The sequence below is a fragment of the Desmodus rotundus genome, chromosome 2 (assembly GCF_022682495.2).
Source record: "Desmodus rotundus isolate HL8 chromosome 2, HLdesRot8A.1, whole genome shotgun sequence".
Lineage (NCBI taxonomy): Eukaryota > Metazoa > Chordata > Mammalia > Chiroptera > Phyllostomidae > Desmodus > Desmodus rotundus.
Genome location: NC_071388.1, coordinates 120670122 through 120686491, shown reverse-complemented (window position 1 = coordinate 120686491; position 16370 = coordinate 120670122). Strand labels below are relative to the sequence as shown.

At 37.7% G+C, this 16370-nt stretch overlaps 2 pseudogenes; one reads left to right on the top strand and one right to left on the bottom strand.

Moving 5' to 3' along the window:
• The first annotated feature begins 4642 nt into the window (after window positions 1-4642).
• Window positions 4643-5240, top strand: LOC112313056 (large ribosomal subunit protein eL18 pseudogene; annotated as a pseudogene).
• Window positions 5241-7459: 2219 nt separating this feature from the next.
• On the bottom strand, window positions 7460-12144 carry LOC112313054 (pumilio homolog 3 pseudogene; annotated as a pseudogene).
• Window positions 12145-16370: the final 4226 nt, after the last annotated feature.

Below are 16370 nucleotides of genomic sequence, written 5' to 3'. Positions count from 1 at the left end.
CCAGGATGACTAACTGCTAATAAGGTTTTGGAGGCATGAGCCTGCCACCTTCTCCAGTTGTCTACTCCTGAATAAATCCTTTTACTTCTCAACCAGAACCTGCCTCATGAGTTTGGTTTTTGTGTCAGTGGGCAGCCAGACCTGTGGGTCGTATCCCCAGTTTCATCTTGTCAGAGGAGAATAAATGTAACAATGGTCTTATTTAAACAAACTTATCACATGTGCATCTTAAAAATAAGTGTAATTACAGAAGCCAAAGAAATGCAACTAATAGCCTAGAAATCAGAAAAAAAGGGAATAGAGGAAAATGTCTTAGAAAAACATATGGCAGAGAAAACATTTAAAAGTAAACAAAACAGATGGTAAGCAGGAAATACAAAATGAGTAGAATTTTTTTTCTGTATTAGTAAACACATTAAATGTACATAGATTATCAAGTTAGATAAAAATCACATAATGTAAAATGACAAATTTATATTGCTTACTATATACTCATCTAGAGGAGAACCACACAATGCATAAGAAGATAGGAAAAATTCGTTAGCTAAATACCAATTACAAAAACAAAAATTGGGGTAACAATTTTAATATTACAAAGCATGTAAACTAAGGCAAAAGCACAAAGAATTAAGCAAAAATAATTAAGCATAAAAAGTGTTGATAATTCCTATAAAATAATTCAGAGAAAAATTTGTCAAGATAACATGAAAGTTTTACTGATATCATACAAATAGTTCTGAACTATATACAATAACAGTATTTTAAGGAGAATTTTTAAATTCCATGATTATAGTAAAATATTCTAAATATATTTTTCAAATAAGCATGAATGTAGATGAAGATATAAAAGTCAGAATAAGAAGTGTTGAACTACAATGATCTGGCATGACATAAAACATAAAATCTTCTTTTAAGATATAAAGAATATATTATTTTATTCCATGTTTTCACAAGATTTCACTGAAATAAGTATTTTCTAATATAAAAAATTCCCTCAAATATAATGGAAATATCTTCTTTTTCTCTTTATTTGTTTTGAATGCATGTGCTATTTGAGAATTAATTCAACTTTACAGCTTATCTTTCAGACACCAGTATTCACTGAACTACAACAAAGACATTTCCCACTTAACATAAGCAATCTGTTCTGGATAAAAGTACTAACCAAGAACCTGTTTGCCATTAAGTGAAGAAATTCATAATGTATTAGGAGTTAACCCTCCAAACTCCCAAATCCTAAACTTTCAATTTTTAAAGTAGTGCTAAAACACAGAAAATATGTCTGTGTGATCTTATTAAAAAATACTTCTGTCTTTATAATTCTCTCTAAGATGTTTTGATGACTCATTTTAACAATGGGAATTTAGAGAAGACTGAATTTTAAAAAGCACCAATAGAAAGATCAGAACAAATACTATGGCAGAGTACCTCTCACCAAAACTGATGCTATGATCCCTCCTAATACCATTAACATTTAAGCACCATATCCCTTTACTGACATTCAATTCAAGACCCTCATAGGTGATTCAGATGTTCTTTTTCCCATTGTACTTTTTAATAAATTTATATAGGTGACATTGGTTAATAACATTATATAAGTTTCAAGTGTTCAATTCTAAAATGCATCGACTGTATATTGCACTGTGTGCTTACCACCTGTAGTCTAGTCTGCCTTCATCACCATATATTTTACCTACCTTCTTTACCCTCTTCATCCTCCCTTTCCTTTGCTTCCCCTTTGGTAATCTTCATATTATCTGTCTCTATTAATTAATTTATTTGCTTTGTTGGTTTGTTGTTTTCCATTTTATATATAAATATGTGTGAAATTATATGGTTCATACTTTTCCATCTGACTTATTTGACTTAGTATGATACTCTCAACATCCATCCTAGTCATCACAAATGGCAGAATTTCACCCTTCTTATGGCTGAGTAGTATTCCGTTGTATATATGTACCACACTTCTTTACCCAATTATCTATCCAAGGGCATTTAGGTTGTTTCAATGTCTTGGCAACAGTGAAAAGTGCTACAGTGAGCATAGTGATACATAGATCTGTACAAACAAATATTTTCTAATTTTGGAGTTGATACCCAAAAGCGGGATTTCTGAGTCACATGGTAGATCTATTTATTTATTTTTTGAAGAGCCTCCATATTGTTTTCCATAGTTTACATTCTCACAAGTAATGAATGAAGGTTCCTTTTTCTTCACATCCTCTCCAATATTTATCTCCTGTTTTATTGTTAGAATAGATATTCTAACAGGTGTGAGTAGTATATTATTGTGGGTTTGATTTGCATTTCTTTTATAGCTAGTGCAATCGAGCATCTTTTCACGTATCTCTTGGCCATTTGTATGTCTTCTTGGAAAAGGAGTCTATTCTATTCTATTTAGAACATTACTCAATTTTTCCAAGTTCTTCATTCTCTTAAAATGTGTTAAGAATATGGATCATAGCCCTGGCTGGTGTAGCTCAGTGGATTGAGCACGAGCTGCAAACCAAAGGGTCGCCAGTTAGATTGCTGGTCAGGGCACATGCCTGGGTTGTAGGCCAGGTCCCCAGTGAAGGCCAAGTGAGAGGCAACCACACATTGATGTTTCTCTCCCTCTCTTTCTCCCTCCTTTTCCCTCTCTCTGAAAATAAATAAATAAATAATTATAAAAAGAATATGGAGCATAAATATGCTTGTTTCCTCTATCAAATATATAAATTCTATAACATTCAGATATTAGCAACCAGAAGTTATTCTATAGGTTATTAGACCAGCTAGGTGTTTCACTGGTGTGGAGGGGAAGTGGACTTTGCTCCCACCTATCTCGCTGCCATCTTCCAAGTCCGGATAAATAGTTATTACATCAGCCAAATTTCTTGTTCCTAAAATGACTTTAAAATCACTATTGGGTCACTGGTGAAAAATATGAAATTTTTAAAATTCATATAAAGTTGACTTAAAGGCCCACAAGACATTTTCTTTTAGTATATTTTCTCTGCATTTAAAATATGTCTTGCCAAAGCACTGATATGGTCATTATATTTAAGTGTGACAGACTAAACTTGCACATGTTTCTTTGCTCCCTCCATCAATTCCCAAATAAAGGACAGGAGAGAGATTAAACAAGCAAGGGCATGAGAGTTAAGGAGAAGAGGATGGAAGGCAAATGAAAAATGTTAAAAAAAGTTTTAGAAAATAAAAATTGGATGGGTAGCAGCAAATTTATGCTTTAGCTTTTACAATCAGTTAAGTGCCTGTGGCAGGATTAATAGCTAATCTGTAGTTTTTCCTGTAACCTAAGGATGTGACCCTTAGATAAACTCTTCCGGAAAGATCAAGTAAAGAAAGTATAGGGTTATTCTGTCTCCAGAATAAATGAAGGTTCTGCTGAATTTACTTTGTAACAGACTAAGATCCTGTACCTGGTAATTAAGATTATTTATGAAGTAACATATTATTGGCAAGTAACCTGAAATTGATAATCAATTGTAATTAAGGATTAATATGCAATTGATGAGATGTAGTTTCACCAGGGAATGACAGCCAGTCAAGTACCTCTGTGGGTGATAGATGACATCTCCAAATACAGCTTTCCTTGGCCTCATCTCACTTAACTATTTGCATCCAATGGGGACTGACTAGGACATTTGGACTCTGCCCCTGGGAATCATGAGACATCTGCTAGCTACTCCTATGCACCGTATTCTCCCTGTCCTACACTCTTTTTTAAACTCAGTAAATTTGGTACTAGATAAACTTCATTGTGTCTTCTGAATTTGATTGTTAATCTCAGCCTAAAATCATTGTGATTTATCAAGCAAAGTTTATGTTAAAGACTGAAAGAATAAAGGGGAAGTAGAGTGACTGACTTGTGTCATAGACCACCTGAAAGTAAAACAAATTGGAACACTGCATTTGAGAGTAATAAAAAAGGGAGGCTTGCCTGAAGAAATTTTAAGAATGTGTATCCCCATACATAATGACTTTACTACTCTGTGGCAGATGATTATCCTTTTCTTAGCCCTACAGAAGGCCTACTGGTTTAGTTTCTGGAGACAATGCATTTTCTCTATATAAAATGTTCTTTCCCAGGAATCCAGAAAGAAAGCAGAGACAGACATATTTAAGAGGCCTTGGATGTTAGGATAGTAGGAAAATGGAGAGAAGAATGAAGCACCATAGTGAAAACAAAGAGTTTGTGTAAAAACCTACACTCAAATGTGTGTTCTAATTTTTCTTCTTACTTCCTGAAATTCAGGTTTCAAGATTACAATGGAGGTTGGAAAAATGATAAGGCACCTACATTTAATGACATTTAAGAGTTTCCTCCCCCAAAACAGACACATCTCATGAGATTATCTCATGACTTGCCTATGCATAGACTTTCCAGTAGCTCTCATATTAGAAAACATTAACTTTGTCGGATGTCAAGGAAACAGGAGTGGGTGCTAACAAAGGAGAGAGAAGAAGGAAATCTTCAGGTTGATGGGGAAGAATATGCTGAGGTAAATGCTCTGCAACTGGGGTAGGGAAAAATCAGCACCCACTGGAGGAGGAGAATATAGAAACCTAAGGAGAAAAGATTTCAAGGAAAAAAAAAAAAACACCTCTTTCCTAACCTGGTGGAGAAAGAGCTGCCATCATGGGAATCGACATCTGCCACAATAAAGCCTAAAACTTTCCGTGCCAGGAGACAAAAGAGCTGGGACATCTAACTAAGGCTGTTTGTCAAGGTGCACAGATTTCTGGCGCAACAAACCACCTCCACCTTCAACTAAGTAGGGGAAGAGGTTGTTCATGAGTTGCATCAACCAGCCACCTCTGTACCATCTTTGGATGATTTGGGAAATAAAGCTGCCTGGCCCAGAGGGAAAAATCGCTGTGGTTATAGGAACTATATCCAATGTTGTGCATGTCCAGGAGGTGCCCAAACTGAAGGTGTGTGCACTTCTCGTGAGCAGCTGTGCCCAGGGACACATGTTGAAGGCCAGGGGCAAGATTCTTGCCTTCAATCAGTTGACTCTGGACTCCCCCAAGGACTGTGGAACTGTCCTGCTTTCTGGTCCAAAAACGGTGGAGAGGTGTGCAGGCATTTCAGCAAGGCCCCTAGCATCCCTCAAAGCCACATCAAATCCTAATTACAATCCAAAAGCCAGAAATTAAAGTGTGTGAGAGGCCAAGTGGTCAGCTGCATCTACAAGAAGATCCTACCTTCTTATTTAAAAGATTTTAGATCCTAAAAGAAAAAAGAAAAAGAAAAAAAATTGTGCAGATAATTTACCTGATGTACTTAGTGATATTAGGATGAACATTTTAGTTGAGAGTCTAGACATAAGTTAGCCTCTTTGTGGAGGAGTAAATGGAGCTTAACCCTAATACTCTATAGCAGAAAGTGAATAAATAAAGTTATAATATTATTTGGAAATATAGAAGTAAATACAATACAAGAAGCTAAACAAGTTAAAAATGTTTGTTTCTAGGGGTAGGGCATAGAGATGAGAGGAGTGAGGAAAAGAATTACCTCTCGTTTACTAGATACCATATAGTGTTATTTTAAGAAATATGTTCACTTAATAAACTAATAAAAACTAATAAATTTCTTAAAATGAATATTTCCTCTAATTCTCTCTTAACAGATAACACTTTTAAACCATTTGCAGTAAATTTTATACCCTTTCTAGATCTGAGTCCAGTGTAGTCCTTAGTGCCTTAGGCCAGTTTTTAAGTAGTTTCCTTACATGAAGTTAATTTGTAAGCAAACTGTTGGAAAAGATAAGCAGGAAGATGTGACCACAGGTGGACTCACCAGCTAGACTTAGGCAAGCAGAATCAGATGCTCTCCATGCCCTTCCTGGTCTCTAGAATGCAATTCCTTGCTTATTCTTCCCATCCTGGCAGCTGTTTCAAGGAGACAGCTTAAAGTGAGTGATGTGTTATTGAGAACTTCTGGGCAGTGTAAGTGCCTGGACCCAGTTAAGGTCTCCACATAAACTTTTAAAATTCTGACTGGGAGGTGCAGAGATCTCATTTTAAGGTCAACCAAGACAAGCCCCATACGTGAAGTTCCCTTGCTTTTTAAACCTGCCACCAGCCACTCTGGAATGGTCTGCCTCTTTCATCCAATCATCCTTGCCCTTGGTGCACAGGGGCCAGTATCTGAACCAATATACTCCTCATAGGGCTGTTATGAGGATCTAATAAGATCGTATATGTAAAACACTGTGCAGAGTGCCTAGACTCTCTCACTTTTGTTGTCACAGAGATTTTAGATTTCTTGTAATTGTATAACTTCTAATATGGGATCTTCTAAAATATACTAACTTGTCCTTTGCTTTTATTTAAATATAAGGTGCACATTTTCTCTGTCAGTATAGCCAGTGCATTGTAAAATGTCTAAGAGCACCCCTGAGTTTAACCCACTAGAGGCAAGCAGCAAGAACTTCATCCTCCATCTTCAGCACCATCAATGTCTCCAAGATGTTACCAACGTCCTCCACATGGCAAAAATTGCTGCTTGTTGAGAAATACTGATATATATCTACCTCATTTTCCCCAATGTTTGTACTGTCTTCCCACAGAGGTGCTAAAATGTATTTAACTACCCACTGATTGGTAAATATTTGATTTCTCAATTCTAATATTATACAAATCTGAATGAAGGCTTTGGCTTAAAATATATAATCAGAATAATCCAATAAAATTATTGTGCACAAATGTTTGACTGTGACTTATATAATATCCTGGTTTAAGGTAATAGGACATACATAAATAAGATTTTTAAATTAAATTTTAAGTTGTAAAGTTTAGTAATTCAAAAAATTATATACATATATATTTGAATATATTAATGAGTATATTAGATATATATGAATATATTCATATATTTTTCAGCTTTCCTAAAATCATTAGGATTCCGTATAGTAAAATCTTATTTAAATAAAAATAAAATGCTTTGCATTATTGCAGATGTCTCTGAAACTTGGGAGCCAACACTTTACTTGGGAAGACACTGGTAATTTTTAAGAATCATAATTTAAACCATAAAAATCCTCTTGAGAGCATTTTTCTCCAAAAAGAAGTTTGGAATGTATGTTTCTGGAACAGTAAAATACTGATAAATGTCTCTCCCTTTTCAAAGATAAAGCTTCTATGTGACCATGATATATTTATTGTTTATGGGAAGTTCATGTATTAGTTTGGAAAATCTAGCCTTCAGAATGCTATTACTTTCTTCTTCTGGGTAAATAGATGCACAGATTAACTTTGTAAATTATTTTTTTAGAAAGCATTTTACAAACAAATTTATATATAAGGAAGAAAAACATACACAGAGTTCACAAATTACCAGTGAAGTGGACTCCTAGCCCTCTTTTCCACATTGGGAAAACAGATCAGAGAACAAAATTATCCTATGTCCTAAATTGTGTCCAACTTTGCAGAGAGTGTTCAAGTACTGTTTTTATTCCTTTGCTGGTGTTTCTTTTTTCTCCAATGTGAAAATTAGACTTTTCAGTTCAGCTTTGACTTTGTGCAACCTCTTCATCAGAACTCTGGAGAGGGCTAGAAAGAGTAAAGTCACCTCGATTTACACTAGGACTTCAGGTTCTTCATACCAAGGACTTCAGGTTCTTCATACCAACATGCTCTATGAGTATTTTTGCAAAACAACCTTCTTTTTCATTTTCTTTCATCTTTTTATCTTTCTCTATTAAGAACTTCAGAACAAGATGTCCTGCAGGATGTTCTGCAATGTGAACTTCTCCATCCTTGTCACCCCAATGCAGTTCTGCCGCTGCCTAGCTGGCAATGGCATTCATGGTAAGTTAACCACTCCAATGGCAACCACCACACACATACACTCAGACACCAACACACACTCAGACTTATCGAGCACCAAATCTTGGATGTGCCCTTGCAGGTAGCTTAACAAAGCTGGAGAGATGGATTCTAAGAGATCTGGGGGTAGATCTCTATATCTGTTTTACCCTGTGCGTTTCCAGCTCCTTTCAGCATAACTTTATTGATTTCTCATATTCTATGTGCATGGTCTTTGGGGCTGAGTAGGAACAGCAGAACTTTCTTCTGTATTTGTCATTTAATATCTTAGGCAAGGAACTAATAATTTCTGTTATGATTATCTGCTTCAAAAACTTAGTATCATCAGTACAATCAAACTCTGCCAGTAAAACCAAATGAGAGTATGAGCCATTAGCCACCTTTTCAACAAGTCTTCATTTCTTTCTCAGCAACTTTTCCGTCTTTGGGTGTGCCATGCCACAGGTGGTGCATGGCCACTCAGGTGCCATCGTGGGTGCACCAGGTATATCACCACTTCATGGATGGCTTCAGTTATTCCTGATCTTAGCTTTGTGCATGCATAGCTTAAAAAAAAAAAAGCCCAGGAATACTTTGTGTACCAAAGAATTCTTAATCATAGCTTCCTTTTGGGCCATTATAGTACGAATCTGTTTCATTTCAACAATAAGCTCTAGCTTCTTTGGCTGTACCTCTAATACTTTGTCCATAGTTCAATGATCTGCTGACTTGTAAAGCTGAAATGTGTTCCTATAGAGCTCCTCTGTCAACACGTTCCTTTGCTCCCAAATGGCATTGTCACTGTTTGCGTACTCCTTGACAGCTAATGCTTCTGCATGTCGGAGCATCTTCTTCATGTGGTATTCAAAATTTATATCTCTGCCATCTATGGCTTACTACCATACATAAGAAATTTCTTAACAATATTTCTGAAATATTAAGCTTTACTTGATTCAGCAAAATTATCTCACAGTTCTTCAAAAGTCTGTTTTCTCTATTCTTCATTGCCATATCCAATGTAACAATGGATCACACAAATTGAATCATGTGCAAATGCAACAGTTTTAATTTTTCCTTGAATCAACTTCTGCAAATCACTCATCAACTTCACTCGTTTTCTTTGTCATTGTATTCTCTTGTCAAGATCTCCCAAATCTACTTTGCCCAAGCATAGCAGGTTCTATCACTGCATTGTGTGCTTTGCTTCAGTTCTTGATTCTTCTTTCTGAAATCATCCCATTTGGGTTTCCTGGGTGTGATTCACCACTTTTACAGTCTGGCTGAAATTTTCTCTCTTGTTGAGTTTATTTGCCTGCTGGAATTTGTTCTTTGGTATTTTATTCCCTTGCTGCTTATTCTTGAACTGCCTCACACATTTTTTCCTGGTTTTGTGGCAATTTTCTGGAATTTCTTAGATGTGATTTTAGGTCCACCTTCTTTTACAACTTTTGTTAGGGATGCCTTTGAAGAACCGGAATCATTGTTTTTATGAAACCTATTTTTTCTTGTAATGTCTCTGTATATTTTCCTGTGATTTTTTTTATTTGACTTCCATCATAGAAACTCACACATCTGTTGCCCAGTTAGACACAGCTCCTGGCTCCAGCTGCTATTTCTGGTTTAAAATGAAATATTTGAGGTATTTTATTTATAGGAACAATTAACTATGTATTACTATTATCAACTTGCTTGTTCTAGATGCACAATTAACAAAGTTTTAAAAAACAAATTAATATAAAGAAAAGGATACAATAATACAAGTGGAACAACAGAAACAGCCCAAAGAGAAGACACCAATGGAATCATTTAATTTCTATTGCTTTGGAAATCAGAAAGTACAGACTCTTCTGTCTTGTTAACAAATAGCTGTCCAGATACACAGAGCCAATAAAAACCAAAATAAAGTGTTAATGAGATTGAGGAGGTACTGGTAAATGTTCCAATCCTGAATATTTTATGATTTGTCACCATTCACATAATGTTAGGATTCACCTTCTTTGAAGCTCAGTCTTCAAAGACATAATAAAAGCATACAAACAAACCTCTGACAGTTGATGTAGTCTTCAGCAACAGTAGCCCAGGGACACTTAATGCTTTAAAGATCCATAAAGAAAACTGTAGTTGGAGTCAACTGTATATGTATTTTTGTTTGTTTGATTTCAATATTTTCTATTTGTGAACTGTGACTTACACATGTCCAAATGCCTTCTTTCTATCCTCTCCAAATAATCTTCATACAGTTTTCCATGACAGCCACATAGCCCACAATAGTCACCCTTTGGATAAGTGAAACAGTGTCTTAAAAACTTAATGTCTCATACAAGAATGATAATATTTTCATTTAATAAAATGTTTTTATTACAAAATAAATTCTGCTTTGCATAATCTTTGAGGACACATATCATAAAAATACAAAAAAAAACCACACCATATTTTATTCCCAAGAGACTATCACTTTTCTTACCTCCTGGTATACAATCCCAGACTCTTTTTGATGCCTAAATATGTATGTATTTTTTTACAAAAATGAAATTATACTATACATGCTGTTTTATAACATGTTTTCTTCAGCTAATGCTCTCCACTTGTCCTTGGCAACATATTTTTTCTTATATCATACTCAGGTCTGCAAACAAATTTCTCAAATGCCACCAAAATGTCCTTTACAACTGGTTTCTTCTTAAGAGAATCCACTCAAAAGGCACATATTCCATTTGATGTTCATGTTCCCTCAGCTCATTTTATCCTAACAAGTCACTTTTAACGACATTCATTTGTTGACAAGACCTGGCTTGATGTCCTACAGAACATCATACATTCTCCACTTAAGTAGTGTTTCCTCATGGTAATATAAGTTGTTTGGCTTTTGTGGATCCTATAATTTAATTATTATTACCCTGCGTTTTTAAAATTTCCATTTGCATAAAATCTCTTTTTCCATCCCTTTACTTTTAATCTGTGTATATTGTTCATTCTGAGGTGGGCCTCTGGTAGACTGCATATAAATAGGTCTTTTTTTCTTATCCATTCAGCTACCCTATGTCTTTTGATTGGAATGCATTCAAGCCATTCACATTTAAAGTAATCATTTATAGCTATATATTTATTGCCATTGTATTCTTTATAACTATGTTCTTCTGTTTTCTTAATTCTTTTTCTACTTAAATAAGACCTTATAACATTTCTTGTAATACTTGTTTGGGGTAATGAACTCCTTTAGCTTTCTCTTGTCTGGGAAGCTCTTTATTTCTCCTTAATGATAGTGTTGCTGGATAAAATCATCTTGGTTGTAGATCTTTGCTTTTTTATCACTTTGAATGTTTTATGTCAATACCTTCTGGCCTGAAATGTTTCTTTTAAAACATCAGCTGACAATCTTATGGAAGCTCCCTTGTAGGTAACCATCTCTCTCTTGCTACACTTTAGATTCTCTCTTCATCTTAAAACTTTGGCATTTTATTATGATATCTCTTTGTGTGGGCCTCTGGATTTATCTTGTTTAAGACACTCTGTGCTTCCTGAACTTGTGTATGGTTTTCCTTCACCAAGTTAGAAAAATTTTCAGACATTATTTCTTCAAATATGTTCTTGATCTTCTGTTACCCCTGTGATATGAATGTTGTTGTGCTTCATGTTATCCCAAATATTCCTTAAAGTCTTCTCATTTAACTTTTTTTTTACTGCTCTAATTGGATGTTTTCTGCTACCTTGTCTTCCAAATTGTTGATTTGATCCTCTGCTTCATCTAAAGTGTTTATTACTTATAGTACATTCTTCACTTCAGCTATTGAGTTCATCATTTCTGAATGTTTTTTATGGTTTTTATGTCCTTTTCATGCTGTTTAAGTTCTAGCTAAGTTCCTTGAGCATCTTTGTAACTACTTTTCTGAGCTCTATATGTAGTAAATTGCTTGCTTCTATTTCATTTAGATCTTTTTCTGGAGATTTCTCTTATTCTTTAATTTGGGACATGTTTGTTTGCCTTCCTATTTTGACTGCCTCTTTGTGTTTGTTTTTAAGTATTAGGTAGATGTCTCCTTGTCTTGGTAAAGTGGCCTTGTGTAGTATGTGTCCTGTGGTACCCAGTTGTGCAATCTCCTTGATCATCTGAGTTACATGCTCCAGGAATATCTCTTGTGAGGGTTATGTGAGCCCTCCTGTTGTAGTTACGCCTTTATTGTTATTGGCCTATTCATGTGAGGGGTCAACTGTCAGGATGGCTAAATATGAGGATTGACCCTGACTACAGTGTACAAGCTGCTGTTCAGGTGCTGACCACCCAAAGCAAAATTTGCCTCAGCAGCGTCTGGTGCCTACTGACGCTGACATCTCCGTTTGGATATGCCACTTATAAAGATTAATTTGATTCTGCTCTAATGTTATTTGAGGCTGGCAAATGGGTGTATTGGTTCTGGGACCTTTGGGGAGAAATTCATGCAAGTAAATGACAGATATTGCCTGTGACTGGCCCTGGGCAATCTGTTAGGAGCTACAAAACAATCCATAGTTTCTGACTGTCCTTGCTGGGCCTGGATGTGCATGGGAAGGACCAAGTTGCACACCAAGTCCAGCCTACACCAGCACCAAGCTATGGGCTGGTCAGCAACAGGGTCAAGGTACCCCAAGATCAGCCTCTGCCTTCCTCCACTTGCCATCTGCCTGTGAGTCTCCATCAGTGAAAATGCTTCTGACAGTACTCAACTTTCATGAGGTAAGTTCTCACTGAGTCACTAGGTAGGATCTAGTGGTGTTCACCAGATTTACGGGGGTTTAAACTTGGTTCCAATGTTGGGTCTGAGGCTACTTAGCAAAAGTTTCAGGGTATACCAAGTCTTGCTGCCATCTTCCAGGTACCTGCAGACCTTTGTAGTGGGGCAAAGACTGAGAGAGTCATCAGGGTGAGGCCAGACAGTTTATCAGGCTGAAACAGACCAAGAATTGGTCATGTGAATAGAGGATTGGGTGTGCAAAGATAAAATGGCTTCGATCCTACAGCCACACAACTTAGTCTCTCCTGGATTCTGCCAGACCAACTGTAGAGCCCAAGCTCAGTTGGGAGGGGTCAGGAAGTTGGGGACCCTGGGAGCCCAGAAGGTGGGAGTACTAAGTCCCCCACTAGGGAGAACTGCTGGTCAGGCTTATGGGAAGGAAATAAGATACCAAAATGTTGTAATACCCCTGATAGTCATACCCTCAGTATTGCCTACTCAAGAAAGGACATCTCCTTCTGGCAAAGGTGTGTGTTTGCTGTTTCTCTAAATCCTGCTTTCGCCAGGTTCCCTTATCACTTCTGGGTCATCCCCAATATACAGTATTTGCCATTCCACTACTAGCCCACTGTATTTTTGCAGTTTCCTTCTCCAATTTTGTTGGTTTTGAGGAAAATTCCCCAAATTCCTACATTATTTGGTTCTGCGACTTCTGTAATTTCTCTTCAACCAGTATCAGTGAAAGTGTAAGTTGTGAGTGTGTCATTTATTTCTCTTGTTATTTCAAAGGTTTAGGAGAAATAAAAAGATCTGTGCTTGACTTATGCCAAATTACTACTAGAGCCCACAACTTTCAAGTGGCCTTTGCTATTAACAACTGAATCCAGATTCATTTGTTGGATTACAAAATTTGTTAGATTACAAAAGAACCTGGAGTTATTGTACCTGAGGGTGATAACTGAATGTTTAGAGGAGGGAGAAACTAATTTAGGCATGGTTTCCAACTCTGTACATAGACCTCAATTTCGCTGGGAGTTAATAACAGTAATCTGAGTTGCCATAGGTCTATGATACATCACCTCTTCACTAAATGATACATTTAAGTACGTGTATGAGGTATTAACTCTTGAATCCTGTTTTTTTTTTTTTTTAATTAAAGATGGTAATAGACAAGACATGGGAGACAATTTGTATTAAACATTTGATTCCAGTACTCTGGTTATCTTCGCCAGTGACAGAAAGGATGGGCAGGCATTATGCCCATGACTTTCTTAAGCAAGTAAGTTTGATGCCACTTTATTTTATCCTCATCACAGATTTATGTATAAAATCTCAATAATTGCCAGAAATAAACCAGAGTCTCTGTGGTCAATTAATATTTGACAAAGAAGGCAAGAACACAAAATGGAGTAAAAATAGCCTCTTCAAAAAATGGTGTTGGGACATCCGGACAGCTACAAGAAAAATGAAACTCAACCAACAACTTATACCATACACAAAAATAAACTCAAATAGGATAAAAGACTTAAATACAAGTCGTGACACCATAAAAGTCCTATAGGAGAACATAAGCAGGAAAACTTCAGATACTTTACTCAGCAATATTTTCACAAATTTGTTCCCTAGAGCAAGAGATATAAAGAAGACAATAAACAGATTTTTGGGGGGGGAATATGGAGGCAAGATAGGTGGGAGCGGAGTCAACTTCCCCTCAACACCAGTGAAACAACTAGCTGATCTGAGGAACAGAGAGAACAGCACACCGGTATTCCAGTATATATGAAGATCAGAGACCAAAGATAGAGGACATTGAAAGATCTGATGGTAAGAAGAGGGGTTAAGGATAATAAGGTCTCTGGGACCTGCACAGGGAACAGGGCGGCTGAAGCCCCAGCCCGGGCGCAGGGTCTGCTGCAGGATTATTGGGAGAGAGCCAGGCTGGGCTGTGTGACCAGCCAGGTGCTTGTTTGGACCAGGGGGGCTTAAATAGGAAGAATTTCTCCAAAAGAAAAAGAAAATAGAGGTACTCAGCGGCTAATTAGAGAACTCCCTGCAGCAGCCGCAGCCTCTGGTGCCCCTTCCCCCTCAGTCCCTGGACTGTGAAGACGGGATAAGCATCCCCAGTGCTCACCTGAAGCCCAGTTGCGCGCAACCAGATTAGCGGACTGGGGGCCCACAACTGAAACCCAAGCTGGCTACCCACACCGGAAACCCCAGCGGGGCGCACACACCTGAAACCTTGGGTGGGTGCGCACCAGGAGCAGGCTAGCTGCCCCAAGCACAGGCCCAAGGTGGTGGACTGGCCACGCGACTCAGTCCCAAAGCAGCTGACCCACCTGCAGCGAGAATCAGGACCAAAGCAGGGGAACACTGGCCCCACAACGCACGCCCAAAGAAGTAGATCCCCTGATCAACAGCCTAGCTGCCTGTGACCAACCACACCTAAAAGCACCGGTTCTGAACAACTCCTACCTAATCCTGCGCACAGAGCCCTGCAGGGCCTACTGGCTCTCTAGGACAAAGACAGAACACCCAGCAGAGGGGACCTACAGGGCTAGGGGAGATTGCATTCCCCAGAAAGACTCGACCCAGTAGGAGGCTAAACTACCCCATAGCAGCACTGAGAGCCCTAGCATCTAAGACAGCAAAGAGCAAGAAGGTGGAGTGTGAGTTGCCCCTAACTGGTGCAACCCAAGGACAGCACAACTGGTGAACTAAAGGCCTATTGGGGAGCTGAAGGACCCTGAGGAACTGGACTGGAGGCTGAACAATAGTGAAGAATGTGGCTCAGGAAGGGAGAAAAGCGAAACCAATCCTTCCAACCAACCCTCCCGTTTCACAGACAGGAAAACCAGCAGAACAAACCTGACTGGTTTAAAGCCAGCAGAAGATTGGATTTCTTTTCTTTTCTTTTTTTTTTCTTTCCTCCTTTCCCCCTGAATTCCTTCTTCCTTTCTGTCCTTCTTACTTTTTTTATTCCTTCTTCCTGCCTTCTTTTATTTATTCTTTAGTTTTAACTTTTGTTAAAATTCCTTCTTATCTTGCCTCCGATCTTTCTTTATTCATTCTTCCTTCCTCCCTTTCCTTTTCTATTCCCTTTTTCCCTCTTTCCCCTCTCCTTTCTCCCCCCCTTCCTCTTTTTCCCACAGATGAGACAATAAAACCTGGAGTGCAGAAAAAACCAAAGTTAGACCGTGTTACACACATAAACGTCAGCTCAAGACCAGTGAGCACAGGAGATTAAGGAGACAGCACCACTGAATCCCGTTGGCATTCTACAATAGAAGTTCGTACCATAAACCCAGGGGATCAAAATAGATCAATTTAAGAAGCAGAGGCTAACAAGAAGAGTCTCACAAACAATGGGAAGACAAAGAAACAATCCCCAAATGCAAGGAAAGTAGGAAGCCTCAGAAAGAATGCTAACTGAAAAAGAGGCAGGTCAACTATCAGATACGGAGTTCAAAGCAATGGTTATCAGGAAGCTCACTGAGCTCTCTGAGCTCAAAGAGAACTACCGGAAACTACAAGGAAACTACAATGAACTCACTGCAAACTATATCAACATGAAAAAGGAAATAGAAACTATCAAAAAGGGCCAAGACAAAATGAAGAATACAATTTCTGAACTGAAGAACACAGTAGAAGGAATGAAAAGCAGACTTGATGAAGCAGAGGACCGGATCAGCGAGCTGGAGGACAAAGTAGAAAAAAACACCCAGAAAGAGCAAGAAAAGGAAAAGAGGCTCAGAAAGAATGAAGAGGTAATACGGGAAATGCAGGACAACATGAAACGTAACAATATCCGTATAATAGGAATACCAGAAGGAGAAGAAGAAGAGCAAG